This window comes from Aristolochia californica, unplaced genomic scaffold, assembly GCF_029961685.1.
Source record: "Aristolochia californica isolate CCGP_79_NKW_82.1479 unplaced genomic scaffold, dmAriCali1.0.hap1 SCAF_6, whole genome shotgun sequence".
NCBI classification, from domain to species: domain Eukaryota; kingdom Viridiplantae; phylum Streptophyta; class Magnoliopsida; order Piperales; family Aristolochiaceae; genus Aristolochia; species Aristolochia californica.
The window spans coordinates 22,211,226-22,228,850 of NW_027182257.1; positions in this window are offsets into that span (position 1 = coordinate 22,211,226).

The window sequence follows — 17,625 nt, forward strand, 5'->3', positions numbered from 1 at the left end:
GGTAGATATGCATGCGAGAAACATGTTGAAGATGCAAATGACCTAATGATCCAAAAATTTCAAGGAGTAGAAAAAAATTAAATTCTCAAGTTAATGTGAGGTTGGATATTTACAAGAGCCAAACAACCCACTTTTTGCCTATCCATCAAAATCATAGATACTTTTTGGAATTATCTCTCTTAGCACTTGTGCATTTCCATTTTGGATATTCAATTTTTTTTGAAATCCAAACTTGTCCCACTTTTCTCATAAAGAAAATGATCACAACAATATAAAAAATTTAGAATTCATGTATGAAATTTTTTTTGAAAACACTAATAAATTTTACTCAAGAAAATTATTTCACGCACTAAAAATGAACTCAAGAGTTTTCTTATCCATGTTTGGGAAATTCCACTAGTACAATCCCTAAGAGCTTGGTGGAATTATATAAGAAAGCGATTTCTAATAGATCCTAACATGTTTTAAATGTGGTGGATATGTATGCCGGAAACATGTTGAAGATGCAACTGACTTAATGATCCAAAAATTTCAAGGAGAAGAAAAAATTGGTTGGATATTTACAAGAGGCAAACAACCCATTTTTTTTCCTATCCTTCAAAATCAAAGATACTTTTTGGAATTATCTCTCTCATCACTTGTGCATTTTCATTTTGGATGTTCAATTTTTTTTTCAAATCGAAAGTTGTCCCACTTTTCTCGTAAAAAACAACGATGACAACAAAATTAATATTTTATAGTTCAATTATGAAAAAAAGTTAAAAACACTAATAAATGTAAGTGAAGAAAATTATTTCACCCACTAATAATGAACTCCAATGTTTTGTTATCTATGTTAGGGAAATTCCACTAGTACAACCCCTAATAGCTTGGTGGAATTTTAAAAGAAAGATATGCATGCCAGAAACATGTTGAAGATGCAAATGACCGAACGATCCAAAAATTTTAATAAGTGGAAAAAATTAAATTATCAAGTTAACGTGTGGTTGGATATTTACTAGAGTCAAACAACCCACTTTTTGCCTATCCTTTAAAATCACAGATACTTTTTGGAAATATCTCTCTCAGCATTTGTGCATTTCTATTTTGGATGTTCAATTTTTTTTCAAATTCAAACTTGTCCAACTTTTCTCGTAAACAAAATGTTCACAACAAAATGAAAATTTTAGAATTCATGTATGCAAAAAAAAAATTGAAAACTATAATAAATGTAAGTGAAGAAAATTATTTCACGCTCTAAATATGAACTCCAAAGTTTTGTTATCCATATTAGGTAAATTCCACTTTTACAACTTGTAATAGCTTCATGGAATTTTATAGGAAAGAGATTCCTAATGGATCCTAACATGTTTTAAATGTGGTGGATATGCATGCCAGAAACATGTTGAATATGCAAATGACCTAATGATCCAAAGATTTCTAGGAGTAGAAAAAAATTAAATCCTCAAGTTAACGTGTGGTTGGATATTTACCAGAGCCAAACATGCCACTTTTTGCGTATCCTTTAAAATCAAAGATACTTTTTGGAATTATCTCTCTCTGCATTTGTGCATTTCTATTTTGGATGTTCAATTTTTTTTCAAATCCAAACTAGTCCCACTTTTCTCATAAACAAAACGATGACAACAAAATGAAAATTTTAGAGTTCATGTATGCAAAAAAAATTGAAAACTTTAAAAAAAGTAAGTGAAGAAATTTATTTCTCACACTAAAAATGAACTCCAAAGTTTTGTTATCCATGTTCGGGAAATTCCACTAGTACAACCCCAAATAGCTTGGTAGATTTTTATAAGAACGAGATTTCTAATTGATCCTAACATGTTTTAAATGTGGTGGATATGCATGCTAGAAACATGTTTAAGATGCATATGACCTAATGATCCAAAAATTTCAAGGAGTAGAAAAAAGTTAAATTCTCAAATAAACGTGTGGTTGGATATTAACCAAAGCCAATTAATCCACTTTTTGCCTATTCTTCTAAATCACAGATAGTTTTTGGAATTATCTCTCTCGGTATTTGTGCATTTCCATTTTGGATGTTCAATTTTTTTTCAAATCCAAACTTGTCCCACTTTTCTCGTTAAGAAAACGATCACAACAAAATGAAAATTTTAGAGTTCATGTATGCAAAAAAGTTTGAAAAGTATAAAAAATTAAAATGAAGAACATTATTTCATGCACTAAAAATTAACTCCAAAGTTTCGTTATGCATGTTTGGGAAATTCCACTAGTACAACCCCTAATAGCTTGGTGGAATTTTATAAGAATGAGATTTCTAATTGATCCTAACATTTTTTAAATGTAGTGGATATGCATACCAGAAACATGTTGAAGATGCAAATGACCTAATGATCCTAAAATTTCAAGGAGTAGAATAAAATTGAATTCTCTAGTTAACGTGTGGTTGGATATTTACCAGAGCCAAACGACCCACTTTTTGCCTATCCTTCAAAATCACAGATACTATTTTGAATTATCACTCTCAGAATTTGTGCATTTCCATTTTGGATGTTCAATTCTTTTTCAAATCCAAACTTGTCCCACTTTTCTCGTAAACAAAATGATGACAACAAAATGAAAATATTAGAGTACATGGGTGCAAAAAAAATTGGAAACTGTAATAAATGTTAGTAAAGAAAATTATTTCATACACTTAAAATGATCTCCAAACTTTTGTTATCCATATTTGGGAAATTCTACGAGTACAACGCCTAATAGCTTGGTGGAATTTAATAAGAAAGAGATTTCTGATTTATCATAACATGTTTTAAATGTGGTGGATATGCATGCCGGAAACATGTTGAAGATGCAAATGACCTAATGATCCAAAAATTTCAAGGAGTAGAAAAAAATTAAATTCTCAAGTTAACGTGTGGTTAAATATTTACCAGAGCCAAACAACCCACTTTTTGCCTAATCTTCAAAATTACAGATACTTTTTGGAATTATCTCTTTCTGCGTTTGTGCATTTCCATTTTTTATGTTAAATTTTTTTTCAAATACAAAATTGTCCCACTTTTCTCATAATCAAAACCTTCATGACAAAATGAAAATTTTAGAATTCAACTATGTGAGAAAAATTGAAAACTATAATAAATGTAAGTGAAGAAAATTATTTAACGCACCAAAAATGAACTCCAAAGTTTTGTTATCCATGTTTAGGAAATTCCACTAGTACAACCCCTAATAGCTTCGTGGAATTTTATAAGAAATAGATTTCTAATTGATCCTAACATGTTTTAAAAGTGGTTGATATGCATTGCACAAACATGTTGAAGATGCAAATGACCTAATGATCAAAAAATTTCAAGGAGTAGAAAAAAATTAAATTCTCACGTTAGTGTGTGGTTGGATATTTACTAGAGCCAAAACACCCACTTTTTGCCTATTCTTCAAAATCTCATATACTTTTTGGAATTATCTCTCCTAGAATTTGTCCAATTCCATTTTGGATATTCAATTTCTTTTCAAATCCAAACTTGTCCTACTTTTCTCGTAAACAAAACGACGACAACAAATTGAAAATTTTAGAGTTCATCTATGCAAAAAATAATTTAAAACTATATTAAATGTAAGTGATGAAAATTATTTCACGCACTAAAAATGAACTCCAAAGTTTTGTTATCCATGTTTGGGAAATTCCTCTAGTGCAGCCCCTAATAGCTTGGTGGAATTTTACAAGAAAGAGATTTTTATTTGGTCCTAAAATGTTTTCAATGTGGTGGATATGCATTCCAGAAACATGTTGAAGATGCAAATGACCTAATGATCAAAAAATTTCAAGGAGTAGAAAAAAATTAAATTCTCAAGTTAGCGTGTGGTTGGATATTTACCAGAGCCAAACAACCCACTTTTTGCCTATTGTTCATAATAACAGCTACTTTTATGAATTATCTCTCCCAGCATTTGTCCAATTCCATTTTCGATTTTCAATTTTTTTTCTAATCCTAACTTGTCCCACGTTTCTCGTAAACCAAACGACGACAACAAATTGAAAATTTTAGAGTTCATCTATGCAAAAAAAATGAAAACTATGATAAATGTAAGTGAAGAAAATTATTTCACGCACTAAAAATGAACTCCAACGTTTTGTTATCCATGTTTGGGAAATTCCACTAGTACAACCCCAAATAGCTTGGTGGAATTTTATAAGAATGAGATTTCTAATTGATCCTAACATGTTTTAAATGTGGTGGATATGCATGCTTGAAACTTGTTGAAGATGCAAATGACCTATTGATCCTAAAATTTCAAGGAGTAGAAAGAAATTAAATTCTCAAGTTAAGATGTGGTTGGATATTTAACAGAGCCAAACAACCCAATTTTTTCCAATCCTTCATAATCACAGATACTTTTTGGAATTATCTCTCTCAACATTTGTTCATTTCCCTTTTGGATGTTCAATTTTTTTTCTATCCCAAACTTGTCCTACTTCTGTCGTAAACAAAACGTCGACACCAAAATGAAAATTTTAGAGTTCATGTCTGCAAAACAATTTAAAAACTATAATAAATATAAGAGAAGAAAATTATTTCACACACAAAAAATGAACTCCAAAGTTTTGTTATCCATGTTTGGAAAATTCCACTAGTACAACCCCTATTAGCTTGGTGGAATTTTATAAGAAAGAGATTTCTAATTGACCCTAACATTTTTTAAAAGTGGTGGATATGCATGCCTGAAACATGCTAAAGATGCAAATGACCTAATGATAAAAAAAATTCAACGAGTTGAAAAAAAATAATTTTCAAAGTTAACGTATGGTTGGATATTTACCAGAGCCAAAAAACCCACTTTTTGCCTATCCTTCAAAATCACAGATACATTTTGAAATTATCTCTCTCAACATTTGTGCATTTCCCTTTTGGATGTTCAATTTTTTTTCTAATCCAAACTTGTCCTACTTTTCTAGTAAAAAAAAACGTCGACACCAAAATGAAAATTTTGGAGTTCATGTATGTAAAAAAAATTGAAAACTATAATAAATGTAAGTGAAGAAAATAATTTCACGCACTAAAAATGAACTCCAAACTTTTCTTATCCTTGTTTGGAAAATTCCACTAGTACAACCCCTAATAGCTTGGTGGAATTTTATAAGAACGAGATTTCTAATTGATCCTAACATGTTTTAAATGTGGTGGATATACATGCCAGAAACATGTTGAAGATGCAAATAACCTAATGATCCAAAAATTTCATGGAGTTGAAAAAAATTAAATTCTGAAGTTAATGTGGTGGGATATATACCAGAGCCAAACAACCCACTTTTTGCCAAACCTTCAAAATCACAGATACTTTTTTGAATTATCTCTCTCAGCATTTGTGTATTTCCATTTTGGATGTTCAATTTTTTTTCAAATCCAAACTTGTCCCACTTCTCTCGTAAACAAAACGATGATAACAATATGAAAATTTTAGAGTTCATGTATGCAAAAAAATTGAAAAATTATAATAAATGTAAGTGAAGAAAATTATTTCGAGCACTAAAACTGATCTCCCAAGTTTTGTTATCCATGTTTGGGAAATTCCACTAGTACAACCCCCAATAGCTATGTGGAATTTTATAAGAAAGAGATTTCTAATTGATCCTAACATATTATAAATGTGGTGAAGATGCTTGCCAGAAACATGTTGAACAAGAATATGACCTAATGATCCAAAAATTTCATGGAGTTGAAAAAAAATAAATTCTCAAGTTAATGTGTGGTTGGATATTTAACAAAGCCAAACAACCCACTTTTTGCCTATACTTCAAAATCACAGATACTTTTTGGAATTATCTCTCTCAGCATTTGTGCATTTCCATTTTGGATGCTCATTTCTCATAAAAAACACGATGACAACAAAATGAAAATTTTAGAGTTCATGTATGCAAAAAAATTGGAAAACTGCAATAAATTTAATTGAAGAGAGCTATTTCGTGCACTGAAAATGAACTCCAAAGTTTTGTTCTCCATGTTTGGGAAATTCCACTTGTACAATCCCTAATAGCATGGTGGAATTTTATAAGAAAGAGATTTCTAATTGATCCTAACATGTTTTTAATGTGGTGGATATGCATGCCAGAAACATGTCGAAGATGCAAATGACCTAATGATACAAAAATTGCACGGAGTAGAAAAAAATTAAATTCTCAAGTTAACGTGTCGTTGGATATTTACCAGAGGCAAACTACCCACTTTTTGCCTGTCCTTCAAAACCACTGATACTTTTTGGAATTATCTCTCTCTGGAGTTGTGCATTTCCATTTTGGATTTTCAATTTTTTTTCAAATCCTAACTTGTCCAACTTTTCTCGTAAAAAAACGCTGACATCAAATTGAAAATTTTAGAGTTCGTGTATGCAAAAAAAATTGAAAACTATAATAAATGTAAGAGAAAAAAATTACTTCACGCATTAAAAATGATCTCCAAAGTTTTGTTATCCATGTTTCGGAAATATCACTAGTACAACCCCTAATAAGAAAGAGAAATTTTATAAGAAAGAGATTTATAATTGATCCTAACATGTTTTAAATGTGGTGGATATGCATGTCAAAAACATGTTGAAGATGCAAAAAGCCTAATGATCCAAAAATTGCAAGGAGTAGAAAAAAATTAAATTCTCAAGTTAACGTGTGGTTGGATATATACCAGAGCCAAACAACCCACTTTTTCCCTATCCTTCCAAATCACAGATACTTTCTGGAAATATCTCTCTTAGCATTTTTGCATTTCCATTTTGGATGTTCAATTTTTGTTTCAAATCCAAACTTTTCCCACTTCTCTCGAAAACAAAATGATGTTACAACACAATGAAATATTTAGAGTTCATGTATGCAAAAAAAATTGAAAACTATTATAAATATAAGAGAAGAAAATTATTTCACGCACTAAAATGAACTCCAAATTTTTGTTATCCATGTTTGGGAAATTCCACAAGTACAACCCCTAATAGCTTGGTGGAATTTTGTTAGAAAGAGATTTCTAATTGATCCTAACATGTTTTAATTGTGGTGAATATGCAAGCAAGAAACATGTTGAAGATGCAAATGACCTAATGATCCAAAAATTTCATGGAGTTGAAAAAAATTAAATTCTAAAGTTAACGTGTGGGGGGATATATACTGGAGCCAAACAACCCACTTTTTGCCTATCCTTCAAAATCACAGATACGTTTTTGAATTATCTCTCTCAGCATTTGTGTATTTCCATTTTGGATCTTCAATTTTTTTTCAAATCCAAACTTGTCACACTTTTCTCGTAAACAAAACGATGAACACAATATGAAAATTTTAGAGCTCAAGTATGCAAAAAAATTTGAAAAACATAATAAATGTAAGTGAAAAAAATTATTTCACACACTAAAAATGAACTCCAAAGTTTTGTTATCCATGTTTGGGAAATTCCACTAGTACAACCCCTAATAGCTTGGTGGAATTTTATAAGAACGAGTTTTCTAATTGAACCGAACATGTTTTAAATGTGTTGGATATGCATGCCAGAAACATGTTGAAGATGTAAATGACATTATGATACAAAAATTTCAAGGAGTAGAAAAAAATTAAATTCTCAAATTAACGTGTGGTTGGATATTTACCTGAGTCAAACAACACACTTTTTGCCTATCCTTAAAAATCACAGATACTTTTTGGAATTAACTCTCTCACAATTTTTGGATTTCCTTTTCGGAAGTTCAATTTTTTTTCAAATCCTAACTTGTCTCACTTTTCTCGTAAACAAAACGATCACAACAAAATGAAAATTTTAGAGTTCATCTATGCAAAAAAATTTGAAAACTGTAATAAATGTAAGTGAAGAAAATTATTTCACGCACTAAAAATGAACTCCTAAGTATTGTTATCCATGTTCGGGTAATTCCACTAGTAGAACCCCAAATAGCTTGGAGGAATTTTATAAGAACGAGATTTCTAATTGATCCTAACATGTTTTAAATGTGGTGGATATGCATACCAGAAACATGTTGAAGATGCAAAAGACCTAATGATCCAAAAATTTCAAGGAGTAGAAAAAATTTAAATTCTCAAGTAAACGTGTGGTTGGATATTTACCTGAGCCAAACAACCCACTTTTTGCCTATCCTTAAAAATCACTAATACTTTTTGGAATTAAATCTCTCAGCATTTGTGTATTTTCAATTTGGATCTTCAACTTTTTTTCAAATCCAAACTTGTCCCGCTTTTCTCGTAAACAAAACGATGACAACAAAATGAAAATTTTGAGAGTTCATGTATGCAAAAAAATTTGAAAACTATAATAAATTTAAGTGAAGAAAATTATTTCACACACTAAAAATGAACTCCGAAGTTTTGTTATCCATGTTTTGGAAATTCCAGTAGTACAACCCCGAATAGTTTGGTGGAATTTTATAAGAACGTGATTTCTAATTGATCCTAACATGTTTTAAATGTGGTGGATATGCATGATTGAAACTTGTTGAAGATGCAAATGACCTATTGATCCTAAAATTTCAAGGAGAAGAAAAAAATGAATTTCTCAAGTTAACGTGTGGTTGGATATATACTAGAGCCATACAACCCACTTTTTGCATATCCTTAAAAATCACAGATACTTTTTTGAATTATCTCTCTCAGCATTTGTGTATTTCCTTTTTGGATGTTCAATTTTTTTTCAAATCCAAACTTGTCCCTCTTTTCTCGTAAACAAAACGATGACAACAAAATGAAAATTTTAGAGTTCATGTATGCAAAAAAAATTATTTCACACACTAAAAATGAACTCCAAAGTTTTGTTATCCATGTTTGGACAATTCCACTAGTACAACCCTAAATAGCTTGGTGGAATTTTATAAGAAATATATTTCTAATTGATCCTAACATGTTTTCAATGTGGTGGATATGCAGTCCAGACACATGTTGAGGATGCAAATGACCTAATGATCCAAAATTTTCAATGAGTAGACATAAATTAAATTCTAACGTTAACGTGTGGTTGTATATTTACAAGAGCAAAACAACCCACTTTTTTCCTATCCTTCAAAATGACAGATACTTTTTGGAATGATCTCTTTCAGCATTTGTGCATTTCCATATTGGATGTTCAATTTTTTTTTCAAATCCAAACTTGTTCCACTTTGGTCGTAAACAAAACGATCCCAACAAAATGAAAATTTTAGAGTTCAAGTATGCAAAATAATTTGAAAACTATAATAAATGTCAGAGAAGAAAATTATTTCACGCACTAAAAATGAACTCCAAAGTTTTGTTATCCATGTTTGGGAAAATCTACAAGTACAACCCCTAATAGCTTGGTGGAATTTTGTTAGAAAGAGATTTCTAAATGATCTTAACAAGTTTTAAATGTGGTGAATATGCTTTCAAGAAACATGTTGAAGATGCAAATGACCTAATGATCCAAAAATTTCATGGAGTTGAAAAAAATTAAATTCTCAAGTTAACGGGTGGTTGGATATATACCAGAGCCAAACAACCCACTTTTTGCCTATCCATCAAAATCATAGATACTTTTTTAAATTATCTCTCTCAGCATTTGTGTATTTCCATTTTGGATGTTCAATTTTTTTTCAAATCAAAACTTGTCCCACTTTTCTCGTAAACAAAACTATGACCACAAAATGAAAATTTTAGAGTTCTTGTGTGCATAAATATTTGAAAAGTATAGTAAATATAAGTGACAAAATTATTTCACACACTACAAATGAACTCCAAAGTTTTGTTATCCATGTTTGGGAAATTCCACTAGTACAACCCCTAATAGGTTGGTGGAATTTTATAAGAAAGAGATTTCTAATTGAACCTAACATGTTTTAAATGTGGTGGATATGGATGCCAGAAACATGTTGAAGATGCAAATGACCTAATGATCCAAAAATTTCAAGGAGTATAAAAAAATTAAATTCTCAAGTTAACGGGTCGTTGGATATTTACAGGGCCAAACAACCTTCTTTTTGCCTATCCTTCAAAATCATAGATACTTTTTGGAATTATCTCTCTCAGCATTTGTGCATTTCCATTTTGGATGTTCAATGTTTTTTTGAAATCCAAACTTGTCCTACTTTTGTCGTAAACATAACGATCACAAAAAAAATGAAAATTTTAGAGTTCATGTATGCAAAATAAATAGAAAACTATAATAAATGAAAGTGAAGAAAATTATTTCACGCACTAAAAATGAACTCCAAAGTTTTGTTATCCATGTTTGGGAAATTCCACTAGTACAACCCCTAATAGCTTGGTGGAATTTTGAAAGAATGAGTTTTCTAATAGATCTGAACATGTTTTAAATGTGTTGGATATGCATGCCAAAAACATGTTGAAGATGCAAATGACCTAATGATCCAAAAATTTCAAGGAGTAGAAAAAAATTAAATTCTCAAGTTAACATGTGGTTGGATATTTGCCTGAGCCAAACAACCCACTTTTTGCCTAGCCTTAAAAATCACAGATACTTTTGGAATTAACTCTCTCAGCATTTGTGCATTTCCATTTTGGATGTTCAATTTTTTTTCCAATCCAAACTTGTCCCACTTTTCTCGTAAACAAAACAATGAAAACAAAATGAAAAATTAAGATTTCATCTATGCAAAAAAATTTGAAAACTGCAATAAATATCAGTGAAGAAAATTATTTCACGCACTAACAATGAACTCCAAAGTTTTGTTATCCATGTTTGGGAAATTCCACTAATAAAACCCCTATAGCTCGGTGGAATTTAATAAGAAAGCGATTTCTAATTGATCCTAACATGTTTTAAATGTTTTGGATATGCGTGCATGAAATAAGTTGAGGATGCAAATGACCTAATCACCAAAAAAATTCAACGAGTAGAAAAAAATTAAATTCTCTAGTTAACGTGTGGTTGGATATTTACCAGAGCCAAACAACCCAATTTTTGCCAATTCTTAAAAATCACATATACTTTTTTGAATTATCTCTCTCAGCATTAGTGCATTTCCATTTTGGATGATCAATTTTTTTTCAAATCCAAACTTGTCCCACTTTTGTTGTAAACAAAACGATCACAGCAAAATGAAAATTTTAGAGTTTATGTATGCAAAATAAATTGAAAACTTTAATAAATGTAAGTGAAGAAAATTATTTCACGCACTAAAAATGAACACCAAAGTTTTGTTATCCATGTTTGGGAAGTTCCACTAGTACAACCCCTAATAGCTTGGTGGAATTTTATCTGAACGAGATTTCTAATTGATCCTAACATGTTTTAAATGTGGTGGATATACATGCCAGAAACATGTTGAAGATGCAAATGACCTAATTATACAAAAATTTCAAGGAGTAGAAAAAAATTAAATTCTCAAGTTAACGTGTGGTTGGATATTTACCTGAGCCAAACAACCAACTTTTTGCCTATCCTTAAAAATCACAGATACTTTTTGGAATTAACTCTCTCAGCATTTGTGCATTTCATTTTTGGATGTTCAATTTTTTTTTTCAAATCCAAACTTCCCACTTTTCTTGTATACAAAACGATCACAACAAAATGAAAATTTTACAGTTCATCGATGCAAAAAAAATGGAAAACTGTAATAACGAAAGTGAAGAAAATTATTTCACATACTAAAAATGAACTCCAAAGTTTTGTTATCCATATTTGGGAAATTCCACTAATAGCTAGGTGGAATTTTTTAGGAAAGAGATTTCTAATTGATCATATCATATTTTAAATGTGGTGGATATGCATGCCAAAAACAAGTTGAAGATGCAAATGACCTAAGTATCCAAAAATTTCAGGGAGTAGAAAAAATTAAATTCTCAAGTTAACGTGTGGTTGGATATTTACCAGAGCCAAACAACCTACTTTTTTCCGATCCTTCAAAATCACATATACTTTTTGGAATGATCTCTTTCAGTATTTGTCCATTTCCATTTTGGATGTTCTTTTTTTTTTCAAATCCTAACTGTTCCCTCTTTTCTCGTAATTAAAACGATGACAACAAAATGAAAATTTTAATGTTCATGTATCCAAAAAAATTTGAAAACTATAATAAATGCAAGTGAAGAAAAATATTTCACGCACTAAAAATGAACTCCAAAGTTTTTTTATCCATGTTTGGGAAATTCCACTACTACAACCCCTAATAGCTTCCTGGAATTTGATAAGAATGAGATTACTAATTGATCCTAACATGTTTTAAATGTGGTGGACATCCATGTCAGAAACATGTTGAAGATGCAAATGACCTAATGATCCAAAATTGCAAAGAGTACAAAAAAATTAAATTATCAAGTTAACATGTGGTTGGAAATATACCAGAGCCAAACAACCCAATTTTTGCCTATCCTTCAAAATCACAAATAGTTTTTTGAATTATCTCTCTCATTATTTGTGTATTTCCATTTTGGATGTTCAATTTTTTTTCAAATCCAAACTTGTCCCGCTTTTCTCATAAACAAAATGATGAAAATAAAATGAAAATTTTGGAGTTCAAGTATGAAAAAAAAATATAAAACTATAATAAATGTAAGTGAAGAAAACTACTTCATGCATTAAAATGAACTCAAAAGTTTTGTTATCCATGTTTGAGAAATTCCACTAGTACAACCCCAAATAGCTTGATGGAATTTTATAAGAAAGAGATTTCTAATTGATCCTAACATGTTTTAAATGTGGTGGATATGCTTGCCTAAAACATGTTAAAGATGCAAATGACCTAAAGATCAAAAAATTTCAAGGAGTACAAACAAATTAAATTCTCAAGTGAATGTGTGGTCGGAAATTTAGCAGAGCCAAACAACCCACTTTTTGCCTATCCTTCAACATCACAGATACTTTTTAGAACTATCTCTCTCAGCATTTGTGCATTCCAATTTTGGATTTTCAATTTTTTTTCAAATCGTAACTTGTCCCACTTTTCTCTTATACAAAACAATGACAAAAAATTCAAAATTTTACAGTTCGTGTTTGAAAAAAAAATTGAAAACTATTATAAAAGTAAGTGAAGAAAATTATTTCACGCACTAAAAATTCACTCCAAAGTTTTGTTATCCTTGTTTGGGAAATTCCACTAGTACAACCCCTAATAGCTTGTTGAAATTTTATAAGAAAGAGATTTATAATTGATCCTAACATGTTTTAAATGTGGTGGATATGCATTCCAAAAACATGTTGAAGATGCAATTGACCTATTGATCCAAAAATTGTGAGTAGAAAAAAATTAAATTCTCTAGTTAACGTGTGGTTGGATATATACCAGAGCCAAACAACTCACTTTTGGCCTATCGTTCAAAATTACAAATACTTTTTTGAATTATCTCTCTCAGCATTTGTGTATTTCCAGTTTGGATGTTCAATTTTCTTTTTCAAATCCAAACTTGTCCCACTTTTCTCATAAAAAAAACGATGAAAACAAAATGAAAATTTTAGAGTTCATTTATGCAAAAAAAAAATTGAAAACTATAATAAATGTAAGAGAAGAAAATTATTTCATGCACTAAAAATGAACTCAAAAGTTTTGTTGTCCATATTTGGGAAAATCCACTAGTACAGCCCCTAATAGCTTGCTGGAATTTTTTAAGAAAGAGATTTCTAATTGATCCTAACCTGTTTTAAATGTGGTGGATATGCATGCCAGAAATATGTTGAAGATGCAAATGACCTAATGATCAAAAAATTTCAAGGAGTAGAAAAAAATTAAATTCTCAAGTGAACGTATGGTTGGATAATTATCAGAGCCAAACAACCCACTTTTTTCCTATCCTTCAAAATCACAGATACTTTTTGGAATTGTCTCTCTCAGCATTTGAACCTTTCCATTTTGGATATTCCATTTTTTTTCTAATCCAAATTTCCCGTAAACATACTGATCACAACAAAATTTAACTTTTAGAGTTCATGTGTGCAAAAAAAATTTGAAAACTATAATAAATGTAAGTGAAGAAAATTATTTCATGCACTAAAAATGAACTCCAAAGTTTTGATATCCATGTTTGGGAAATTCACTAGTACAACCCCTAATAGCTTGGTGTATTTTTATAAGAAATAGATTTCTAATTGATCCTAACATTTTTTACATGTGGTGGATATGCATGCCAGAAACATGTTGAAGATGCAAATGACCTAATGATCCAAATATTTCAAAGTGTAGAAAAAAATAATTTCACAAGTTAACGCGTAGTTGGATATTTACCAGAGCCACATAACCCACTTTTTGCCTAGCCTTCTAAATCACAGATTCTTTTTGAAATTATCTCTCTCAGCATTTGTGCATTTCAATTTTGGATGTTCGATTTTTTTTCATATCGAAACATGCCCCACTTTTCTCGTAAGCAAAACAATCACAACAAAATGAAAATTTTAGAGTTCGTGTATGCAAAAAAATTGGAAAACTATAATAAATGTAAGTGAAGAAAATTATTTCACGCACTAAAAATGAACTCCAAAGTTTTGTTATCCAAATTTGGGAAATTCCACTAGTACAACCCCTAATAGCTTGGTGGAATTTTATATGAAAGAGATTTCTAATTGATCCTAACATGTTTTAAATGTGGTGGATATGCATGCCAAAAACATGTTGAAGATGCAAAGGACATAAAGATCCAAAAATTTCAAGGAGTAGAAAAAAATTAAATTCTCAAGTTAATGCGTGGTTGGATATTTAACAGAGCCAAACAACCCACTTTTTGCCAATCCTTCAAAATCACAGATACTTTTTGGAATTATCGCTCTCAGCATTTTTACATTTCCATTTTGGATGTTCGATTGTTTTTCAAATCCAAAACTTTTCCCACTTTTCTTGTAAACAAAACGATCACAACAAAATGAAAATTTTACAGTTCATGTATGCAAAAAAAATTTCAAAACTATAATAAATGTGAGTGAGGAAAATATTTCACGCACTAAAAATGAACTCCAAAGTTTTGTTATCCATGGTTGGGAAATTCCACTAGTACAACCTCTTATAGATTGCTTCAATTTTATAAGAAAGAGATTTCAAATTGATCCTAACATGTTTTAAATGTGGTGGATATGCATGCCAGAAACATGTTGAAGATGCAAATGCTCTAGTGATCCAAAAATTTCATGGAGTAGAAAAAAATTAAATTCTCAAGTTAACGCGTGTTTGGATATTTACCAGAGCCAAACAACCCACTTTTTTCTTATCCTTCAAAATCATAGATACATTTTGGAATTATGTCTCTCAGCATTTGTGCATTTCCATTTTTTCTATTCGATTTTTTTTCAAATCCAAACTTGTCCCACTTTTCTCGTAAACATAACGATCACAAAAAAATGAACATTGAAGAGTTCATGTATGCAAAAAAAATTTGAAAACTTTAATAAATGTATGTGAAGAAAATTATTTCACACACTAAAAATGAATTAATAAGTTTTATTATCCAAGTTTGCGAAATTTCACTAGTACAAGCCTTTATAGCTTGGCGGAATTTTATAAGAAAGAGATTTCTAATTGATCCTATCATGTTTTAAATGTGGTGGATATGCATAACAAAATCATGTTCATGATGCAAATGACCTAATGATCCAAAAATTTCAAGGAGTAGAAAAAAATTAAATTCTAACGCGTGGTTGGATATTTACCTGAGCCAAAGAACCCAGTTTCAGCCTATCCTTTAAAATGTCAGGTACTTTTTGGAATTATCTCTCTTAGGATTTGTGGATTTCCATTTTGGATGTTCGATTTTTTTTCAAATCCAAATACTTTGCAGTTCTATCGTAAACAAAATGATCACATTGAAATTAAAATTTTATAGTTCATGTATGAAAATTTTTTTGAAAACTATAATAAATGTAAGTGTAGAAAATTATTTCACGCACTAAAAATGAACTCCAAAGTTTTGTTATCCTTGTTTGGGAAATTCCACTAGTACAACCCATAATAGTTTTGTGGAATGTTATAAGAAACAGATTTCTAATTGAGCCTAACAAGTTTTAAATGTGGTGGATATGCATGCCAGAAACATGTTGAAGATGCAAATGACCTGATGGTCAAAAAATTTCAAGGAGTAGAAAAAAATTAAATTCTCAAGTTAATACGTTGTTGGATATTTACCAGAGCGAAACAACCCAGTTTTTGCCTTTCCTTCGAAATCATAGATACTTTTTGGAATTATCTCTCTCAGCATTTGTGCATTTCCATTTTTTATGTTCGATTTTTTTTGAAATCCAAACATGTCCCACTGATCTAGTAAAAAACCGATCACAACAAAATGAAAATTTAAGAGTTCATGTATGCAAAAAAAACTTGAAAACTATAATAAATGTATGTGAAGAAAATTATTTCACGCTCTAAAAATGAACTCCAAAGTTTTGTTATCCCTATTTGGGAAATTCCACTAGTACAACCTCTTATAGGTTGTGGAATTTTATAAGAAAGAGATTTCTAATTGATCCTAACATGTTTTAAATGTGGTGGATATGCATGCCAAAAACATGTTGAAGATGAAAATGACCTAATGATCCAAAAATTTCAAGGAGTAGAAAAAAATTAAATTCTCAAGTTAAGTTGTGGTTGGATATTTACCAGAGCCAAAGACCCCACTTTCTGCCTATCCATTAAAATCACAGATACTTTTAGGAATTATTTCCCACAGCATTTGTGGATTTCCATTTTGGATGTTCGATTTTTTTTCAAATCCAAACACTTCCCAGTTTTCTCGTAAACAAAATGATCGCAGGAAAATTAAAATTTTAGCGTTCATGTAAGAAAAAAAATTCTAAAACAATAATAAATGTAAGTGAAAAAAAATATTTCATGCACTAATAATGAACTCCAAAGTTTTGTTATCCATGTTTGGGAAATTCCACTAGTACAACCCCTAATAGTTTTGTGGAATTTTATAGGAAAGGGATTTCTAATTGATCCTAACATGTTTTAAATTTGGTGGATATGCATGCAAGAAACATGTTAAAGATGCAAATGACCTAATGATCCAAAAATTTCAAGGAGTAGAAAAAAATTAAATTCTCAAGTTAACGCGTGGTTGGATAATTACCAGAGGCAAAGAACCCACTTTCTGCCAATCCTCTAAAATCATAGATACTTTTTTGAATTATCTCTCTCAGCATTTATGGATTTCCATTTTGGATGTTCGATTTTTTATCAAATCCAAACACTTCCCAGTTTTCTCGTAAACAAAATGATCACAACGAAATTAAAATTTTAGAGTTCGTGTATGAAAAAAAAAATTGAAAACTATAATAAATGTATGTCCAGAAAATTATTTCACGCACTAAAAATGAACTCAAAAGTTTTGTTATCCATGTTTGGGAAATTCCACTAGTACAACCCATAATAGTTTTGTGGAATTTTATAAAAAAGAGATTTCTAATTGATCCTAGCATGTTTTAAATGTGGTGGATATGCATGCCAAAAAATGTTGAAGATGCAAATGACCTGATGATCAAAAAATTTCTAGGAGTAAAAAAAAATTAAATTCTCAAGTTAACACGTGGTTGGATGTTTACCAGAGCCAAACAACCCACTTTTTGCCTATCCTTCAATATCTCCGATACTTTTTGGAATTATCTCTCTCAGCATTTTTCCATTTCCATTTATGATGTTCGAATTTGTTTCAAATCCAAACTTGTCCCACTTTTCCCTTAAACAAAATGATCACAACAAAATGAAAATTTTAGAGTTCATGTACGCAAATAAATTTGAAAA